This window comes from Callorhinus ursinus, unplaced genomic scaffold (assembly GCF_003265705.2).
Source record: "Callorhinus ursinus isolate GAN/ISIS: 27379988/994484 unplaced genomic scaffold, GSC_fseal_2.0 scaffold2, whole genome shotgun sequence".
NCBI lineage: Eukaryota > Metazoa > Chordata > Mammalia > Carnivora > Otariidae > Callorhinus > Callorhinus ursinus.
The window spans coordinates 77,185,050-77,193,736 of NW_027397064.1; the positions used below are offsets into that span (position 1 = coordinate 77,185,050).

At 41.0% G+C, this 8,687-nt stretch overlaps 1 pseudogene; it reads left to right on the forward strand.

Moving 5' to 3' along the window:
* Positions 1-213: 213 nt before the first annotated feature.
* On the forward strand, positions 214-5,033 carry LOC112810689 (splicing factor 3B subunit 4 pseudogene; annotated as a pseudogene).
* The last annotated feature ends 3,654 nt before the right edge of the window (positions 5,034-8,687 follow it).

Genomic DNA, 8,687 nt, shown 5'->3' on the forward strand with positions numbered 1-8,687 from the left:
TCAAGGATTCTGAAAGCTGGTTATGGAACACAGCCAGCATGAAAATTTAAATTATAAAAACTTGCAGTCACATTAAACAAAGGTAACAAATACTCAAAGCTCATCATAATGATTTTGCTTTCTAATTATTTTACTATGCTTTACCATGACATCTGCACCTTAGCGTCTTTATGTCTATGGTATGTGTATGATGGAGACGCTGTGCAATGACGAATGGCGTGCTACCCCACACCTCCTCCCAATGCTGCGTCTGGGGGTGTCATGCTGGTGGCTGGAAATCAGACACTGTGAGAGTATTTACTCTACAGAACTCGGCAAATGCCGCATCTGAATGCACTGGCAGTCTTCTTTAAATGAATAAACAGACAGCTGTGTGGCCTACACAAAATCCATCTAAAGGCCGAATGGGCCACCAGTGTTTGCCCCCTGCCTTAAAGAAATGCATCTCTAATGGATGAATTGTCGACTGTCCTGAGTGCCAGAGCACTCTCTTGAGTGCAGGCATCTGACACAACCGTACATCTGGTCAATCATGATTGCCTTCAGGAACCACCGATAGCCTGTGATTGAGATGAAAGGAAAGGAATCAAATTTGCCCTAGCCAGTGGTTGCCAGTCACCTAAACTGAGGACTCTTCAAGGCCCAGCTGAGGCCTCCCGTCCTGCACAGCCAGGCATTTGTCCTGGCCGACGTAAAGCCACCGCCGTCTCTGTGAAGAGCTGATGTGCCTCCTTGACTGTAGCACCAGCGAGCGGGGAAGAGCTGACCCAGAGATTCAATTAAAGTGCAGTAGCACTTTTCATGCATTCTGCCTTTGCATCTGTTTTAGACTTTGTTTATTCATTAGTTCTTCTTTCTAGGTCAATGGGAAGCCAGAGAGAAGAGGGTCTTGCAGCTGGAGGAGATAAATATGTGATGGAGTGTGTGGGTGGCCATTTAATGCTGCTCTCTGGGATGAAATGGTGTTGGTTTCTTCTGTTGTCTGTAGAAGTAGCAATTATCCTTCTCTCTTTGACTGAAGCAGTTATTTTTGGGGAAAAAAGCTTTTAAGTCTTTTGACTAAGAACATTTTGGGTACCCTGTGGTTGGTTAGCTATGTTTAGATCACTTGCTCTGTGACCTTGGACAAATCTCCCACCCTTTCCACTTTCTTTTGTTAAGCTGAGAATGTTAGAGTGATGTGTCTAGATTCTAGATCACGGAAACAGAAAGGTTTCTAAAATTTTTGAGCTTCCAGAAAATTATTTAAATTCTTCAGTGTAAATTATTTATTTATTTATTTAAACAATTACCCCATTTAGTGCTAATTTATTCTGTGCCTTGAACACTGCATTATATCCATAATGTATCCAAAATTTTAGTGCAGGAACCGCACCCTTAGTTTCCTAAATGATTTTATGTTCTGATTATCTGTCCCTGTCCGAGTTATGGAGTATTGTTTGAACTGTGAACCTCCAGAGTATTTCCTTTTTGTGGATTTCTAGAAAATTTTTTTGTTTCACCTAGCAAGGATGAGTTTAATCAGCAAAAAGAATTTATTGAATACTCTATTTTCATTATAATGTCAGTATCATTTGTTGTGAGGAAGAATCCAAGGGACTCAAACAATTTTCCTGCCTTCTACAGCCAACCACAACAGTCTACACAGAAAGACAATTGCCGCCCCCACACCTTCAAAAGCTGCGTATCATCAGAGTCAAGCAATGAGACAGACTATAAATATAAATGAGAAGAATCTTTCTTCGCCATTCACTTAACCAACTCTCTGGAATAAGTTTAGCTCTCCATCCGCTCAGCAAAATACATTGCCATAGTAGGCCCCCTGCTCACAGTGAGCTTACCACCCTCTAGGACACCTGCAGTTGAGTACTACTGCCCAAGCATGTTTGTTCCACATATGTCAATGTACTTGTTATTAAAATCACATAATGAAATCAATAAAATATGGGGGCATAAAGAGAGGTGTGGAGTTTTTGTATGAAAACGAAATTGATTGCTTTATAAAGACTTTTAAATATAAATGGCTAGAAAAATTATTAACAAATTAAGTATTGCAAAAAAAAAAAACAACCCTAAAAAGATTAGGGGGAAAGATCACAGAAATATAGGAGGACTTTGTATTCACAATATTTGGAAGTTTCTTGCTTCACTTTATTATTTTTTCAAAGATTTTATTTATTTAGAGTGCAAGTGGGAGGAGGGGCTTAGGGAGAGGAAGAGCAAGAACATCAAGCAGACTCCTGACTCAGCATGGAGTCTGACAGAGGGCTCAGTCCCATGACCCCGAGATCATGACCTGAGCTGAAATCAAGAGTCGGACACTTAACTGACTGAGCCACCCAGGCACCCCTTGCTTCACTTTAAATAAACCCAAACTGGGAATCATGGAGGATGCATTATGGGTGTGTTGTATGAAAGAAAGATGCTGTTAAATTCTATCAGCAGACTTTAAATTAAAAAAAAATGGCCCTATATCAAAAGTTTGATGAATTAATGTATAGCTTTTTGAGTTTTAAATTGGAATGTTTATGAAATATAGGTATCATGACTATGATTCTTTCCCTAAGAGTTTTTTTTTTTTTTTTTTTGTAGTCAATTGACCTGTCAACTACTGGTCTTGATCTCATCAGATTAGAGAACTTCTACCACATTGAAAATTTGGAGGAAAAACAAATCAGTTAGTTTCAAAATAGTTGGGGGGTTGATCTAAAAACTATTGGTATGATTTTATCACCGCCGAGAAGCAAAGCAACATTCTTAGATAGAGAACAAGCATACAAAGGTTAGGAGAATGCAAACTCCCAGGCCATGAGAGGTAAAATCTCTGTAGAAGAGTAAAAGGGGAGGAAGAAAAGGCTGAGAAGAACATTTGGAAAAAGCTCGGAGGAGCTAAGGGATCTGATTTTAGGGAGTAGGCAATATCGAGCCACTGACTAATTTTGATCAGGACAGTCAAATTATAAAGGAAGTATTTCAAGGAGTTTTTCTGGTAACAGTGCACAGGATGAGATGAATCCTTGATGGCAAATATAATTTTTTCTTGGGTGTGAACTCAGATAACTGGTGTCGTTTCCCAGAACACTGTGATGAGGAATACAGCATGAGGTTGGCTGCAGGGAGAAGGGTGCCATTTTCTGTTGGTGATGCCTGCCACAGGCAAGTAAAAAGAGGCTGTAGTTTCTATACCTTTTATTCGTTGGCTCTGGGTCAAATTAAGGGTGAAGATAGTGGACGGAGTTATGCCACTGCAATAGCATGAAACATAATAAGGAAGGTATGAGAGATACTTTGAAAATAAATACTGATTTGGTTCTGTGGATAAAATTATGACTGGAATTAAAAAAAAATTTTCAGTCAAGCGAGATACTTTGCCTTATTATTGACATAAGGAAATCATTAGAATATAGTCATAAGGAGCACATAATTTAGAGTAAGACAGAATTCTGTTCAAAATCTAGACCTGTCATTTGCTGTCTAAATAATTTGAGACATCCAAAATTTTAAAATTACAGGAAGTATTTAAAGCAGTAGCATACTGTCAGCGGTCAGAGGGCGGGATCGCTGCCTGGAGACGGCCGGAGCTCTTTCGCCGTGGCTGCCGGGCCGAACTCAGTGCGGAACCAGGATGCCACTGTCTATGTCGGGGGTCTGGACGAGAAGATTAGCGAACGGTTGCTGTGGGAGTTATTTCTCCAGGCAGGGCCAGTAGTCAACACCCACATGCCAAAGAATAGAGTCACAGGTCAGCACCAAGACTATGGCTTTGTGGAATTCTTGAGTGAGGAAGATGCTGAGTATGCTATTAAGATCGTGAAGATGATCAAACCCTGTGGGAAACCAATACGGGTGAACAAAGCATCAACTCACAACAAGAACCTGGATGTAGGGGCCAATATTTTCATTGGCAATCTAGACCCGGAGATTGATGAGAAGCTGCTTTATGATACTTTCAGCACCTTTGGTGTCATCTTACAAACTCGAAGATTATGCGGGACCCCGACACAGGCAACTCCAAAGGTTATGCCTTTATTAATTTCGCTTCATTTGATGCTTCGGATGCAGCTATTGAGGCCATGAATGGGCAATATCTCTGCAACCGCCCTATCACTGTGTCCTATGCCTTCAAGAAGGACTCCAAGGGTGAGAGCCATGGCACAGCAGCTGAACGACTTCTGGCAGCCCAGAACCCACTCTCCCAGGCCGACCGCCTTCATCAGCTGTTTGCAGATGCACCCCCTCCACCCTCATCTCCCAATCGTGTGGTATCATCATTGGGGTCTGGGCTTCCTCCACCAGGCATGCCTCCTCCTGGGTCCTTCCCCCACCCCCAGTGCCGCCTCCTGGAGCCCTTCCACCTGGGATACCCCCAGCCATGCCCCCACCACCTATGCCTCCTGGGGCTGGAGGACATGGCCCACCATCAGCAGGAACCCCAGGGGCTGGACATCCTGGACATGGACACTCATATCCTCACCCATTCCCACCGGGTGGGATGCCCCATCCAGGGATGTCTCAGATGCAGCTGGCCCACCATGGCTTTCATGGCTTAGGACACACCCATGCTGGGCCCTCAGGCTCTGGGGGGCAGCCACCACCCTGACCGCCACCCAGAATGCCTCATCCTGGACCTCCTCCAATGGGCATGCCCCCTGAGGGCCTCCGTTTAGATCTCCCATGGGTCACCCAGATCCTATGCCTCCACATGGGATGCATGGACCTCCTCCACTGATGCTTCCTCACGGATACACTGGGCCTTCACAACTCGCACCCTATGGCTACAAGCGGGGGCCCCTCCCTCCACCGTGGCCCACACCCTGGCCTCCAGTTCCCCCTCATGGCCCACTTCGAGGCCCTCTTCCTCAGTAATTGCTCGTTCTCTTGCCTCCTGGTCTATCTTCCCAATATCTTTTCAATTCCTTGGACCAGTCAGAGTTGTTGTTGCTCCCTATGGCTAAGGCACTAATCCCTCTCAGGCCTTTTTTTTTTTTTATTAAGTGTAATGTTTTTCACAGGAGGTTTTATCTTTTTTCTATGTTGGTCCTAAGTGTTTTGCAAATGCACAGAGAAAATAAAACTAAACTCCTTGCTTAAAAAGATAAATAAATAAAGCAGTAGCATACTGTCTATCACAAAATAAGTACCCGGGAAATAATATTTATTATGTTGAGAGCATGGCCAATGAAAATCTGGCTTCAAAAATATTTTACTAATTTTTGTCTCATTACACACTGCTTTAAAAATAAAAATCCATAAAGTTATTGTTCTAATAGTTGGGATTTTCTAGCTTCTTATCCCAAAAATGAAACTGAACTGACTCTAGATAAAAAATAAATTATAATCCATATTTCCCTGTCTTTGGAAAAGAGGCACCAACATTTGTTTTTCTATGAGAAGCTAGAAATTATAAAATACCCCTCTGTCTGGACTGCTATTTGCCCACCATTTGTGGAAATAATCAAAGGCTTTGTAAATGAGGGTTTATCGTAGCTATGAAGCTATGGTCTGAACTGCAAAATGTTGCTACGTCCATATACAGGCATTGCAATCTATTTCTCCTCCTAACTCTACCCAGTGGGCAGTGATTGCTTGGCAATGCACATGAAAACACTGGGCATCCATTCACAGGATTTCCTGATTTGTTTGCGAGAAGCTGTGATGTTCATTTGCAATCAGGTTTTGGCAAACTCTTGGCAGAGAATTTCTTTATAAAAAAGTACAGAGCTCTTCATTTGGCAGAACTCTTTAATATGTAGGTTTGTATTTCCTGTCTTCTACTTTCCTTAAAAAATGTTGTAGAAACACACACATACCCATTCATTAAGCACTTTGAAGCAGCAATCTGTATATTTCCAAACAAAACATTGCCTTACCAACATGGTTGATTGTTCCAAACAAAGTCTCTTTTCTGCAGAATTCTACCAACTGAAATTTGAGACCGAGAGCCAAAAAAATAGACTTTGGCTAGCTATAAAGTTCGTTACTTGTGGCAGAGATAGACATGAACCGATTTTAATCCAAGGGAAATATCATGAGTCTTCATATTATTATTTCCAGATCTCCTACATTACATGGGGAAATCTGTTCAGGGTCTGAATACCCGAGAACTGATTTCTTTTCAAAACCTATTCCTTCCCGACAATTTTTTCCCCTGAATCCACTTGGAAATGGAGAACTTTTGGGTTCAATGTAAAAGTAATAAAGCTGTGACATAGTAAACATATATTATTTACAGCGATGACGAATCATTGTGGTTATCTCTCTTACTGTTGATTACTCAAACACAGCCAATTTGGAGCCTGCATGTGTTAAAAGACAACATCAAAAAGTCTGACATCCAAAATGCTATCTCGCATGGAATGAAACATCAGTTAACGGACGAAAAAATGTCCATTCGTGGCATAAAAATTTGAGAAACTTTCTGCCTTTACAGCGTGAGCAGAAGGAAATCCCAACAGAGGATGTTCCATTCTAAATCCTCTGCCCCCAGCTTTTCAAAGGGCCCAGAAATTGCACCCAGCAAAGACGCCCTGTCAAAATGATTTAAAAGGAGGAAAGAAAGTTGCTAGAGGGGAATTCATACTCCAGATAAAAGGAAACAATTTTAAGTGGTCTTCGCTGGTGGCCTATGTTGAGACATAGAACAGCCAAGACGGCTGTTTTTCCAAGAGGTTAAATTTCAAAAAGAGGAAACAACAGCAAACAGGCTGCCAATTTACTGAACAATGTCACAACTGGCTGGAGATGTGTTCAAAGTAAAACTACTGATTTACAAATTCCTGGGTCTAACATGCTCTTAAATATTAACACTTCTTAGGAAACTTTAGAGCTTGTGTGTCACGTTTATGACTTTGGGTAGACAAGGCTCTATCCAAACAGACTGGTCCTCATGACAATTCTTCGCCCTGTAATTAAGCCTGACTGGGGGGAAACCACTGTGAAGTCAACCTTTGATGCCAGGAGCAGCCCCTGGTGCCCAAAGACGCAGGCTGGAGCTCATACCCCATGCATTTCTGGGTGGTGTATGTTGTAGGGGGATGTTTACAGCATGACTCCAAAATAATGATCATAGCAGATAGAACGTTATGTTTTCTTTTTATCAGACACGGAGAGCTGGTTTGGGAAGGCGAGCTGGCTTGCTGGAGAAGGGGGTGGGGGAGGGGCCGCCAGCAGGGACTCCCGGAAAGAAGATATGTTTGAGAGGGAGAAGGAGCACAGAAAGAGAAGTGAGTGTTGAAGAGCCATCATTCTAACATTTTAGGAAGGTCTAACAGGTTTTAAATATCCCTTATACCTCAGGCAGTGCTTCGTTCCAGAAAGTAGAAATCTCTCCAACTTATTCAACTGTACGCAGGGTCCAAGGATCCACTCACAAAAAAAATTTTAAGGATGTCTGGTGAAGGTTTCAGGACTGGATATATGAAACCATTAAATATATATTTTCAAGAAGAGAAACAGTAACCTGAAATGTATACTCCTTTTTTTTTTTATGTATACTCCTTTAACTGGAAAAGTACTTAAGTTATCATATAAAAAAATATGTACACAAACACCTAGGAAAGCATAAGACATTGCATGAAAGCTGCATGACAATTAATTGTACTGTAGACATTCATTTTACGTATTTATGTGTTAGTTCATGTATATCTATCCATCTATCCATCTGTCTATCATCTCTACCTAGTTATCCTTGGAGAACGAAAAGCTGTAAGAACAGTATGTTAGAGGAAATGATAGTGTTGATGGTAACTATAGTCTGAAGTTTCTATAACATCAGTGAATGCTTTTTAATAAATGTCTGTTTTTCATCCAGAGGTAAAAACATATACAGTGATAGAGCACAAGTCGACACGTTATTACTATGTTATGTCCAATTTCCTTAAGTAAGAAAGTAATAACCAAGATTTACTGAGTGTTTTTCACGTGCCAGTATCTATGCAGAGCACTTTATACATCTTATATCATTTAACCCTTGTCAGAAACCTAAGGAGACAGAGCCCATTATGATCCCCATTTTCAGCTAACACGACGGAGGCTTAGAAAAACAACTTGGCCTAGGCCCATTAAGCAGAATCATAGGTAATGTTCTTGAGGATGAATAATGTGACTCTAGATTTATCCAAATTGGTTTAATAATTAGTGATGCCATAAGTGGTTCCTTTTATGTTGTCTAAGGAAGAGGTTTTAGAGAAGTTAGTTAAGGTTTAAAAAAAAAATAAAAACAGTGCCTGAGAAAGCAGCCTGCCAGGACACAGAGCTCATGAGCTTTTGGGAAACAGATGGTCTGGGTTTCTCGTCTGGCTCTATCACTTCTAGATGGTAGTTGCATAATCTTTGGCAATGTGTTCATGTATTAGAAAGAGATTACTTCTAATCTTATCACATGAATGTATGACTTTAACATTTACTTGATTGAGTTCCCTTGGTTCTTTTTGTAGATGATGGCCATTATTAATTCTAGAACTAGCTTGTTGTCCAGCAATACACAGGGCTAGAAATCCATTTTTTTTTGCATATTGCTGTAACAAGCAGGTTTTTTTTTTTTTTTTGCTATAAAGCAATATTTCCAAGCTGTCATACCATCATGATATCAAAAAGTATGCACCAGAAGTACTTATTGTCCACAGCTAGGTATAATTCGTCATTGCTCTTGGGTTATAATAAAGGAAACTTGAACTTTTAAGATAATG